At 37.0% G+C, this 13970-nt stretch overlaps 1 pseudogene; it reads right to left on the reverse strand.

The window, feature by feature from the left end:
• Nucleotides 1-12741, reverse strand: part of LOC101603713 — a 121074-nt pseudogene extending 108333 nt beyond the window's left edge.
• Nucleotides 12742-13970: the final 1229 nt, after the last annotated feature.

Raw genomic sequence — 13970 nt, forward strand, 5'->3', positions numbered from 1 at the left:
GTCTGGCTCTGGGAAAGTAAAGACAAATCCTGAGAATAGAAGTTTTATAGGTAACTGTAAGATCAGCTAATGTTAATTCTTTGAGAGTGATGCTTTGAGGGGCCTCCAAAGATATTCTTCGTACATTGTTTGAGGTTACTGGAAAGGGACTAAGCAAAGTTAAATTCCCCCACAGCTCACTGTTGTTTTTCTATATATCCTTTATTTATTTGAGAGAGAGAGAGAAGGAGGTGGGAAGAGAGAGAGAGAGAATGGGTACACAAGGACCTCCATCCACTGCAAACAAACAAACAAACTCCAGATGCATGCATCCCATTCTTCATCTGGCTTATGCAGGTCCTGGGGAATCTAACCAGGGTCATTTGGCTTTGCAGGCAAACTCCTTTACCACTAAGCCATCTTCTCCAAGCCACAGCTCACTGTTTTTAATGAGATTTAATTTTCTTCAATAAATGCTTCAATGTGTCTCAGATTGTTGCAAACTTTTAATCAATTTCAAGAATTATGAAAACATTGATTTTCACAATTTTTGCTAATGTTCTTGGTTTTTTTTAAATTTTTATTTATTTATTTGAGAGCGACAGACATAGAGAGAAAGACAGATAGAGGGAGAGAGAGAGAATGGGCACGCCAGGGCTTCCAGCCTCTGCAAACGAACTCCAGACGCGCCCCCTTGTGCCTCTGGCTAACGTGGGACCTGGGGAACCGAGCCTCGAACCAGGTCCTTAGGCTTCACAGGCAAGCGCTTAACCGCTAAGCCATCTCTCCAGCCCTGTTCTTGGTTTTAAGAGGTACTGGCTTTTGGAGTTTCTTTCTCTGCATTTCCTGATGATATCGCCACTATTGATCTAATATTGATAGTTACATCTGTGTTCCCATTCCATTTAACCTTCACATGAATTCTCCTTGATACATACTTTACATTTAATATGTTTTAAACTGAATAGTCTCATTCTGCAAAATTTCTCCTTCCAATGTTCCCGTTAAAGGTTTCACTTTCAGGCTAGAGAATATTAAGCTGGCTATGAAGATGAATGATGTGTCAGAATGGTAGTAGAATCTTATTATAATTATTTGCATTAATCTTGTACTGCTGGGTATGAGGGGAATGAAAACCTTAGAGCTGGAAATTCAGGAACTTAAGATATAATAAGATTGACATCATAGTTCATACTGTCCTCATAATCTCTGACTCAACTTAATAATTCTCTTCACTGTCTAATTACTTGTTCCAAAGTCCAATGAAATTATGAATCACATAATTGGATGCCTAAACACAGTTGGCGCTCAATAAACAACAGCTTAATAATAGCATAATCTTTAATTAAATAAATATTAGAATATATTTGTTCTCTCTATCATTCTCTAACTCTTCCTTTTTTACACCTTTCTTGTCTTCCTCAAACAAAGGATTTGTTCTCCAAGACTTCATGGATATAATTACCACTTCAATATTTCATTGGAATATTAACCTGAATTGGATAGAAAAGAGAGACAAAATGTAAGGCCTAATATAATTGCCTATATCCTTATGGGTATTCAACAAATATATTTTTTAAATTATTTATATATTTATTTATTTATTTGAGAGCGACAGACATAGAGAGAAAGACAGATAGGGGGAGAGAGAGAGAATGGGCGCTCCAGGGCTTCCAGCCTCTGCAAACGAACTCCAGACGTGTGCGTCCCCTTGTGCATCTGGCTAACGTGGGACCTGGGGAACCAAGCCTCGAACCGGGGTCGTTCGGCTTCACAGGCAAGCTCTTAACCACTAAGCCATCTCTCCAGCCCTTCAACAAATATTTTAATTGTGCTGAGAATCACACTAGCAAATTATAGCTGATTCTGTTTTCTCCATCTCTACATTTCGCTAATACTTGACAAAGATTACTGGAAATCAAGGAGAGATATATGTCACAATGAGATAAGGAATAACATCATTATGCGGGAAATGTGGCCTATGGAACTGGCTTTAAAAATGAAACTTCTTACTGTGGCCCAATATGAGTCACCAAAATTGTTTTTTATGATGCGTATTTTCATTGTTCTTAACTACTGCCATGTGTGTGCATGCATGTGTACATATGAAAAAGAGAAGGAGTAAGGTGGAGAGAGAGGGCATTGTATAGGTATATCTGAATATGTTTATGCTTTCTATTATTGAAGCTGAGGGTCTGGTAAATACAATGGAACATAAAATGACAATGAAAACTCATTTAAAAACACCTACTACAAAATACTTAATATATTTAAACTAAACACTCTTGGTTTCTCGATAGTTAAATTAAAAAGAATTACATACATTTCTCTCAGTGAATTTATAGAAGTTTGTTCTCATCTTTGTTGCATGTATGAATGAAAATTTTATCTTATAAAATTAATGGAATATAGCATAATGACACTTAAGTAATGTTTGTACCCTTTGGCAAGAGTATAACCTAATGCTCCACCTAGTATGTTACTCAGTGTCCTTTAGGAAATGAAAGATGTCTTATGAAAACTGAGGTTATTATATGATATATGAATGGGCTAATGACATGCTTTGCCAAGATTTGAGCATATTTCTTTTTTTCTTTTTAAACATATATTATTTATTTATTTGCAAGGAGAAATTAAGAAAGACAGACAGAGGGAGAAAGAGAGAAAGAGAGAAAGGGCCAGGGCCTCTTGCTACTGCAAAGCAACTTCAGATGCCACTTTTTGCATCTGGCTTTATGTCTGTAGTAAGGAATCTAACCCTGGCTAGTAGGATTTCCAAGCAAGCACTTTTAACTATTGATCCATCTCCCCAGCCCTAATTTTTATTTTGATTTAAGAAAATGTAACACAGCTTGCGTGGTGGTGCATACTTTTAGTCCCAGTAGTCAGGAGGCTGAGTAGGAGGATTGTTGTGAGTTAGAGGACAGCCTGGGGCTACAGTGTGAGTTCCAGGTTAGCCTGGGCTAGAGTGAGACCTGGCCTTGCAAACACACACACACACACACACACACACACACACACACACAAACAAGGAAAACAATATTAAGGTGCATATATCTGGAGTGCATAACTGATGAAGTTTTGCCTATGTAGACATAAAACAGTTACAACAGCTCAGGCCCCTTCTGAGTCAATATCCTTGCCACAGAACAATTCCTTTTTTTAGACTCTTACAATATAAATTAATCTTGTGATCTTTAAAATTGCATATAAAGAGAATTATGTCCTATTTATTCTGTGTATTAATCCTCTTACTATGTAGCTATTTGTAGCAATGATCTATTCATTTTCATTGTTGTGTAGTATTTGTGTGACCATAGCACAAGTTCTTTATTCAATCTACTGTTGATTAACAATTGATTTGGATTCTAGTTTTGAGCAATGTAGCTTCAGGAGATATTACTGTGAGCATATTCCAAGATGTTTGTGCTAATTTCTATATTAGAAATACATGAGGATCCCAGCTGTTTGACTTGAAGCACATTACTGTTTTAAAAAAACTAAAGAATACACTTTAGAAATGTCTTTGATTAATGTGCAGTAGAATTCATGTCAACTTTTTATATTGTGAATTATGAAATCAGTCTGGGAACTTCATATTTTCCCTCTGAAATTAGAACTAAGACTGATGAAGCTATACTTTTAAAAAGGCTTATATTTAAAAGTAAATTTTAACTGAAATATAAAGGTAAAATAAATTCATTTCATATATGTTTGGCTCAAGCCTACAAGCAATTATAAATGATATATTTCAGATAAATTATTAAAATTTTCATATGAAAGCCAAATAATATGAAAATCCTCTACTTGTCAAATGGTATTTTTTGTTATGATCAGTGATTGTGTACATACATAGCAATTAAAGAAATTCAGTGGTCTTCATACTGTGAGATAGACACAGTATATTGGTTATATACTGTGAGAAGTCACTTTTAGGACTTCCCATTAAAGTTACTTCTTGATTTTTTTCCAAATAGATTAATTTATGATTGACAATAATTATGTTTACTCCTGTCAAAGAATCATCAAAGAGCCATCCAGTTTGAGAATTAGGTGTATTCTTAGAAGCCATCTGACTGTGTAATCCTTGGTTAAATTAGTTCTGAATTATATTCATTGCTTTTTTCTAATATATTTAATTAATTTATTTATTTGAGGGGGGATGGGCATGCCATGGCCTCCAGCCAGTGCAAATGAACTCCAGATGCATGCACCTCCTTGTGCATCTGGCTTACTTGGCTCTTGGGCAATCAAACCAGGCTCCTTTGGCTTTGAAGGTAAATGCATTAACTGCTAAGCCATCTTCTCCAGCCCTCATTTTTTTGTGTGTGTGCGTGAGTCAGGATCTCACGCTAGACCATGCTGGCCTCCAACTCACAGTGATCCTCCTACCTCAGTATCTAGAGTGCTGGGATTAAAGGCATGCACCACCACCATGCTCAGCTTTTATTTGTTATTTTATTAAATGTTGACTAAGTACCAACTTCCATGCATATGAAACATAGCCGTTATCTTTAGAATTGAAGAGTTTTCCAGTCTTGCCTAACTAGAAATTAACTAACATTTTAGTTTTTGCATGAGGTCAATGTCAAGTTTGAGTTTTTCTTTCTTAATACTTGGAATTCTGCTTTCTCATGTTTCATTCCAGTGGTCTGTGTTCTACTATATAGATGACTTTGTTCAGGACACTGGAACCCCTTCATTCATTTGGGTTTTGTTAGAATTTATAGTGTGTGTGTGTGTGTGTGTGTGTGTGTGTGTGTGTGTGTGTACATGTGCATTCACATGTGTTGTGCATGCATACATGTGTTTATGTGTGCACCTGTGAAAGTCAGAAGAAAACATCAGGTGTCCTTCAGAAACCCTCTTGTGGTGGTTTGAATAGATGTCTTCCAAAAGATTCAGGAATTTTATTAAAGCTTTTTGGATTTCCAGCTACCTGACTGGAGGAGGTATCAATGGGGGCAAATTTGAATTCCGACTAGGTTTCTGGAGTGTGCTTGCTTGAGATGCTGGTGGTGGTTTTTCTCTGAATGTGGATCTGTGAAAGGAAGCTAGCTTCTCTTGCCATTATGGAATGTCGTCTTGATCTTTAAATTTCAATAAATCCCTTCCTCTCATAAACTGTGTCTGGTTTGGAGGCTTGTCCTTGTATACTGAAGCTGACTACTACAGAATTGGTACTCAGAGTGGGTGATACTGTGAAAATTCTGACGATGTGGATTATGGTCTTTTGGAACTTGTGAGCTGGAGGAATGGGAAACAGTACTTGCAACTGAAAATGCTTTCTGGAGCAGTAAGCCAAGGTTTATGAACTATTCTGATGAGAGTTGGAAAATACTAAGTCCAGAGTGAATTGTATTTGGAAGCTTGGCTTCTGAACTTTCTAAGGGGAAGACTACATAGGACTTTGTTGGAACTGGGCTGCTGGTGTAAGGGCTGGCTGCATTCTCTTACTTATTCTCAAGGAGTTTGATAAAGATTAAATTTGTAATGGACTGATGTGCCTGGATAAAGATATTGGACTGAGGGCTGGAGAGATGGCTTGGCAGTTAAGCGCTTGCCTGTGAAGCCTAAGGACCCCAGTTCAAGGCTTATTTCCCCAGGATCCACATTAGCCAGATGCACAAGGGGGCACATGCATCTGGAGTTCGTTGGCAGTGGCTGGAGGCCCTAGCGCGCCCATTCTCTCTCTCTATCTGCCTCTTTCTCTTTCTGTTGCTCTCAAATAAATAAAAATAAACAAAAAATTACAAAAGATATTGGACTGAGAGATTTAAGGTTTTAAGTTGGAAAAATTGAAGCAAGTTTATAATTTACCAGCACAGAGACTGGTTTAGGTTACTGAAGTTGCTACTGTCAAACACATTAGAAATCTTAAAACAATGGAGAGAATGTCTGAGGTGATCCCACCATAGAAAGAGTGAATAGCATCTCTTTTGAAAGGAGTTGACTGAAAAGAAAGAGTCTGCTTTTCAAGGTTCAAATTTATTTCATCCCTGAGTTAAGAATATGACTGTTCTTGCACATCTGGTATTCATTTTGGAAGCATGAAAAATATGTGGAGTGTGTCATAAAGTGCAGGATCCACTGCTGGGATGTGTCATAAGGCATGACAGGATGACCCTGATAAAGAGGCTGGTGATGCCATTGGAAGATGGACTTTAGTTTGCATGAACACCCAAAGATATTTTGGACATATTAGGACTGTGCAAGGGCTACCATGGAGTTCTTTTGGCTCAGGATGGAAGTATTCCCTGGCTATTCAGCCTGACTGGAGGGGTGGAATTGGAAAGACTGGCAGTCACTGGTTATGATGTCAGTCTTGAACTGCAGATGTTTGCTGTTTGCTTGATGGTTATTGAGTTTGCATTGTTCCAGTCTCTCTTTGCTATGCCTTCGAGCAGTTGAAAATATTTACTTTGTGCCTTTATATATTGAAAGTATATAACTTGTTTGATTTTATAGAAATCATGGCTAAGAGACTATCTTAAATCTCAGATGAGACTTGGGACTTTGGAACTATTTTAAAGTTGGTAAAATCTGTGGTGAACTTTCAATTTTATTTTTCAATTTTATTGTCCCCCAATAAATTCAGGAGTTTTATTAAAGCTTCTTGGATTTCCAGCTACCTGGCTGGAGTAGGTGTCACTGGGGGCAGATCTTAATTCCAGCCTATGATATGCAAAGTGCCTGATTTCTCCCTGGGTTCCTGGAGTGTGCTTGCTTGTGATGCTGGTGGTGTTTTTTCTCTGTGTGTGGATCTGTGAAAGGGGGTAGCTTCTCCTGCCATTATGAATCTTCCCCTGGATCTGTAAGCTTCAATAAATCCCTTCCTCCAATAAACTGTGTCTGTTCTAGAGTTTCATCCCAGTGAACTGAAATTGACTACTATAAGTCTCTACCTCATTTTGAGATATGGTCTCTCATTGTCCTGGAACTCAACAAGTAGGCTAGACTGGATGAATGATGAATAGTGAGCCTCATGGATCTGCCTCACCAGTGCTGGGATTTAAATACACAGTGCTACTCCTATTTTACTTTAATTTGAGTCTGGAAATTGAACTCAAATATTCATGTTTACAAGTTAAGCACTATCTTTCTAACCCAGAAGTTATTGTCTAAAATATATTTCAACTAATTGCAAGCCAATTTCAGTTGATAATGGGGCCTGTGCCAAGTATATGATCGTTTTCAGCTAAGAACCACAGATTCTTTTTTCATGGAAATGAGATAAGGATTTAGAGGTCTATAACAAATTAGTCCACAGGTTGTTCAATGAGAAGGAAACTTCAGCTGAAAGCTTTTTGAGTGTACTATTCAAGGAAAATATATGCATTGAATGAGATTGCTTTTATATAGAAAATAACATAGCAGAGCACTTATGTGCTTTTCACATCCAAATAATCATCTTGCAAAGTAAAAATTGAAAAATAAAACTCAGCACTATCTAAAATGCACCAAGCCAATGAAGGTTATTCTTTTGTCTTTTGTTCATGTTTGACAAATATCTCTTTGGATTAAAAAACAACAAGAGATTTCATAGTCTGTATTCTCTCTAGCTGTTAGTAAGCATCATGGAAGTGGTTGGAGAAGAAAGTCAAGGATGCAGTCTACCAAGCTTGGACCTTTCTTTAGAATTGTGTCAGTTTTCATTGTGCTTCATAAAGCAAGACATTGCTCTTAATCTAAGATTTATGTCATTATTGCCAATCATTCCTTCTGTAGTCTCATTTCAACAATTAACACTTGCATTAAACAAGATCTAATATAAACAGAAGTATGTCCAGTTAATGATTTGATGTACTTCAGCAAAATAAGTGTAATTAAAGCATAGGTACTTCTGAGGAAAGCACATGGCGTTACACCATAGTAGAGAAGTAAAACAATTAAATAGATTACCCATTTATTTAATGGTTCATGGAAAACCTTGAAAACAATCCTAAATTTGGAGTTATTTATTGAAATTTTATTTGAGTCTTTTATTTATTTGCTTCTGGGGTTTTGAGGGGAAGGGTGAGGGCTTTCTATGATGTGCCTGTCTTAGCTTCCTGAGTAGGATTACATGCATCAACTAACATGCATTGTTTCCTTGGACTTTTGTATTGCTCCCCTAATCTGTTTGTTATCTTGATGTCCAGAATTATCAGTTCATGAGCATGTGGACCGGGATACATACGATTATATTTTGTGTTCTGTTTCACTCACTTAGCACTTGTTCGTCTATCAAATACTCTCAAGTAGCAATCTCTGTGCATATGACATTGGCAATGTCAATATAATGTGGAAAGCCGTTGAAGAGAAATTGTCTTTTTCTCATGAGCCTGGTCTGTATTTCTGTTAGTGTTTTTATTTATTTATTTTTTTTTTTTGTGTGTGTGAGTATTGTGTGGGGGAGGTGTGCGTGTTCATTCATGTGAATGAGCATGTGGAAGAACACAGAAAACCTTGGGTATCATTCCTCAGGAGAGCCATGTACCTTTTCAGAGCAAGACTCTCAGTTTTGGCATGAAGCTCACCCTTGTAGACTAGACTGGCTAGCTTGTGAGCATCAGGAATCCACATATCTCTATGACCTAAGCTCAAGGATTACAAGTGTGTACCACCATACCTGGCATTTTTTATGTGGGTTCTGGGAATTAAAGTCAGGTCCTCATGTTTGCAAGTCAAACAGTTTATCCATTGAGATACCTGTCCAGGCCTAATGTTATTTTTAGTATTTATTTTTATTTATTAAAGACGGGGGACAGATAGAATGATAAAGAATAGGCACATCAGCTCCTCTAGCCACTACAATCAAACTCCACATGCATGTGTCACCTTGTGCATATGGCTTAGCTGGGTACTGGGGAATGGAATTTGGGTCCTTAGGCTTCTTGAACAAGCACTTTAAACCACTAAATCATTTCTCCAGCCAGAGCTTGATTTTTTTAAATAGAAGTTTTGTACTCCCAGTATTCATCAGATTCATATACTATTGAGAATTACTGAAGTAAGGACAGTTGAAAGGGTTAATACAGTAATAAAATGGTACCTTTAGAAAACATACACATTAAAATAGTGCACATAATTTTTGGTTTCAAAATTCTCAGCTTATGTAAGGCCTCTAAGAAACCAATTTCTAATTTATATTTTTGTGTCATTTATTTATTTATTTATTGAATTTTTATTGACAGATTCCATAATTATAGACAATAAACCATGGTAATTCACTCCCCCTTTCAATCCTTTGGGTTTATCTGTCAGTGTAGGCTGCATCTTTCCAAAAGCATATCATTTACAGTGCCCTAAACATATTTTCACATTTCTCTGACAGACTCAGCAGAAGAAAAAATGTTTAAACTGTAGAGAAACATCAGGAGGCCATGAATTCTTGAACTGTGCACAAAATTATGACAATGGTGGGTCTATGTCTTTGAAAATGTCTTTAAGAATAATTAACCAGAAAAAGAAATTAAGTAGTTCAAATATATTAAGAAACTCTCCCACTATTGATTTGCCAACTGTTCAGAGGATATTGTGAATCATTTGTGTGATGGTGAGGTTTCATGATTCTGTTTTCCTACAGTAGACATTTGAGGCATTTGAGAATATGTAGAAAGTAAAATGGTTGTAGTCCTTTGATCTACACCAAAAAGTAGAAACATACCAAGTATCAGTTGGTGAATGTCTCCCTTAATGAGCAAATAAAGATTTATAATTATTACATGTACATGATTTTAATTGAACCATACCAAAAATCAATTTACTCTCTCAGCAAGTAAATAAGTAATTCTTTATAGTCTCCTTTAACATGTTCATTTGATTGACACTTTCCATTTTCGTGCCTTTCTAAAGTGACTTTTAAACTACCATTTGAATATCTATATTGTACTTCACTCACATACAAGTTGGGGTGTGAATAAATTCTACAATTATATGCCCTGGATATATGGTTGACAACCAGCCTGGCCTTCCTCTGGTGGAATCACATGTGCTACATACTTGAAACTCAGGGGGCTACTTGAAGTATGGTGTTCAGGTTTTCATCATTAATATACTCGGAGACTTATTCCAGTATATTCTTCTGTATACTAAAATGTGTGAAGCACCTGTTTTGCATGCAATCATTATAGGATCAAAGCTAATATGTCCTTGGTTTTGCCTGACTGCTATCCCTTCCTACATTTCCCTTTTCTCTAATATAGCATCATATATATTCCTTTGGTGGAATTTTTTGCTGGTTCTTTGCAACATCTATAGATCCTAAGATATACATTTTCTTCCCTCTGTATGGAAGTAGATGCTTTCATGCTCCCCTTCCTTTGGTATACTGTCTGTATAAATCACAGCAACTAGATATGCAACTGACAACTAAAATACAGTGTAAAGTGCTCTTTGTTACTATGGTGAAGTGACAGAAGGCAATTATTGCAACTTTTGTATCTCTGATACTAAAATGGAGCTGAATTTTTTTAGGAAAACATATTTTTGTTACTTGCTGAAGTGCTTTGTTTGTTATTTTCCCTTCAGGCTTCTAAGACTACAACTTTCCCAAATTCAGCTCTACCATGTCTTTACCTGCCACATCTTATAGGTCAGACCCTTTGCTTTGTCGAGCTTTCTCCTTGAAGGCTGCCCCAAACATCCAGACTATCTTGTCAAGACATGTAGGTGCTGTCTTGGAAAGAGGTTGCTAAAGGAGGCCTCTGTTGCTGTTATGGAGTGTATCTGGTTAATATGATGAAGTACAGTTAAAAACTAATAGGTACCATTTTCCTTTTGCAAAGGACGAAATACAAGCATCTTTCCCTGTTCCTTTTACTAAGAACTACTAGAAACTCTTGGCATTATATATAAAACAGATTTAAGAAAATTCAGAAATGTGGACAGAATGCTAACAGATGAAGCAAAATAAATAAATAAATATATAGATAAATAAAAAATAAAAACTCAAGATAAAACAAAATGAAAGCTTACAGAAACACTTAACTCCAGCAGACAAGACAGATAAAACTTAGATTTTTACCTCTGCACCCAAGTGGAAAAGCTCAGTGGGAGCTAGAACTCTTACCACTACTGGTGTCCAGGGAGATCACTGGACAATCATAATCTTGCATCTTGAATGCAGTGGTGCTTACACAAATCTGCTTGCACAAATCCACACATGTGGGAAATGACATAGAATTACACATACATTACATTAATGCCAATTTCCTAGTTTTGATGTATTATCATTACCTATTACCACTGTGAGGACATGGATCAGGGCATGTGGGATTTATCTATACTGTTTTTGCAACATTTTGTGGAACTATAAATTTAGTAATGAAAGATAACGACAATAGCCTTGCTTTTTGACATTACTGAGAGAGAGAAGAACAAGGGTTGAAGGAGAGAGTCAGAGAACACTCGAGAATGGATATATGCAGGCTGAACTAAAACTCAGAAGGGAATCCTGGAAAGAGCATTATTATATGTGTTAGAATATAAGAAAGACACAAATGATTGTGCTGCATGGAACAATTACTCAAGACAAAGAACAGTAATGGATGGAATCAAAAAATAAGTAAAAGTGTCAGGTTCTTAGGAATGGGTTGCCAGCTGCAGTGCCAAGGAAGAGCTAGAAAATAGGCTTTAAGAGGAGATTAAGAACTCCCATCCTTAATCCATTTGAAGTTGACTTTTATGCAGGGTGAGAGAAGTGGGTATATTTTCATTCTTTTATATGTGGTTACCCAATTTCCCCAGCACCATTGGTTGAAGATGTTGTCTTTTCTTCAGTGTGTATATTTGACCCTTTTGTCAAAGATGAGGTAGCTGTATTTGCTTGAATTTATATATGGGCTTTCTATTGAATTCCACTGATTTGTGTATTTCTTTTGTGTGTCAGTGCCATGCTGTTTCAGTTATTATAGTTTTGTAGTATATCTTAAATTCAGGTATGATGATACTTCCAGACATATTTCTTTGGTATAGGGTATTTTTTGGCTATCCAAGGCCTTTTGCTCTTCCATATAAATTTTGAAGACTACTTTTTCTATCTCTGTAAAGAAGATTGTTGCAATTTTTGTTGGAACTGCATTAGATATCTATAATGCTTTTTTTTTTTTTAAGTGGGGCTATTGTATTAAAAAACAAACAAAAAACCCACCTGGGCTCTGGAACAAGTTGGTCCATTCAGGCCTTCAGTGTCCTGGTGGTGATCTTGTCCTTCTCAATGATGTGGACAATGACACCCATGCCAGACACTGCATCCCAGTCCACAGCATTCAGCATGGCTTAGGAGATGGTTTCAAGCAGCTGTTCTGGATCCATTTTGGGCTCTCAGAAAGACTCACTCATCCCATATATTTGTTCAGAGTAGGTGCCACTGACTACAAAGTCGTCAGTTACCATGGGGCAGCCAAAGAGGTCTAGAGAACAGATGAAGGGCTTGAAGGCCTTTGGATCCAACCCAGCAATGACTGGCTCAGTATAATAGGTACCAAACCATTTCTCATACAAGAGGTTGGCCACCATGCTTATGAGGGTATAAGGTTTGATCTGCCAACCTTCCTTCAACTCATACAGATTCAGCCGGAACTTTAGGTGTTGGGCCACTGTTTGGATATTGGTGGTAAGCCCAGACAGGCCAATATACAGCTGGTCACCCATAGGAAAAATCTTCTGGAAGTCCATGGTTACCATCTGTGCCTGGGTCCCAAAGCGCCTGTCTGCAGCGATGGCCACACAGTTCTTCCCCTTCATGGCCATGATGGCCCCTCCATTATAGAACGTAATAGATATGATTGTGGTGTATTAGGATCCTGGTCACCACTGTAAGTATAGTAACACCAGCCTGTGCTTTTCCTGTATAATGCTTTTGTTAGGATAGCCATTTCACAATATTAATATTTCCAATCCATGAGCATGGGACATCTTTCCAACTTCTTGTATCCTTCTCAATTTCTTTCTTCAGTGATTTTGTTTTCTTTGTATAGGTCTTTCACTTCTTTGGTTGGTGATATTTCAGGGTATTTTATTTTTTGTATGTGGCTATTGAAAATGGGATAGTCTCTTATCTCTGTCCAGATGTCTATCTTCATTTTATGGGAAGGCCACTGAATTTTGTGTATTGATTTTATTTTCTACCACTTTACTGAAAGAATTAACCATTTTTAGAAGTTTGTTGGTAGTCTTTTGGGTCAGTTATATATAAAAACATGTCATCTGCCAATAGGAATAGTTTGAGTTCTTCCTTACCAATTTGTTTCTCTTGTCTTATTAGTTGAGCTAAAACTTTAAGTACTATGTTCAAAAGCAATGGTGAGAGTGGACACCCCTGTCTTGTTCCAGACATTAATGGGAACCCTTCAAGTTTTTACCCATCTATCGTGATCTGGGATGCATGTGATGTGTTCTTGAATTTGGTTTGACAGGATTCTATTGAGATATTTTACATCTAAGCTCATTAGGGATGTTGGCCTATAATTGGCCCAAAACTCTAAAACAACTTGAAGAAAAAACATAGGGAGAACACTCCATGATATAGGGATAAGGAAAGACTTCATGAATACAACCTCAGTAGCATATTAAATTAGATCAACACTCAACCATTGGGGCCTCAGCAAAGTAAAAAGCTACTGTGCAGACCAGCAATTCATTAATAGAGTCAATAAACATCCCGCAGCATGGGAGAAAATTTTGACTAGCTACACCTCCAACCATGGTCAATTATCTACACTACAAAGAACTCAAAACAAAAACAAAAACAAAAACAATAAATATCAAGCAACACAATAAAAATGGGATAGAGAACTGAACAGAAAATTCTCAAAGAAAGAATTATAAATTACCATGACACACTTAAGGAGATGTTCAACATCTTTAGTGATAATATAAATGCAAATCAGAACAACAATAAATGCTGGCGAGGCTGGTGGAAGTGAATAGTTGAACAACCACTATGGAAATCAGTATGAGTATTCCTGAGAAAGATGACAATAGGGCTGGAGAGATTGCTCAGCAGT

Source organism: Jaculus jaculus, chromosome X, assembly GCF_020740685.1.
Source record: "Jaculus jaculus isolate mJacJac1 chromosome X, mJacJac1.mat.Y.cur, whole genome shotgun sequence".
Taxonomy (NCBI): domain Eukaryota; kingdom Metazoa; phylum Chordata; class Mammalia; order Rodentia; family Dipodidae; genus Jaculus; species Jaculus jaculus.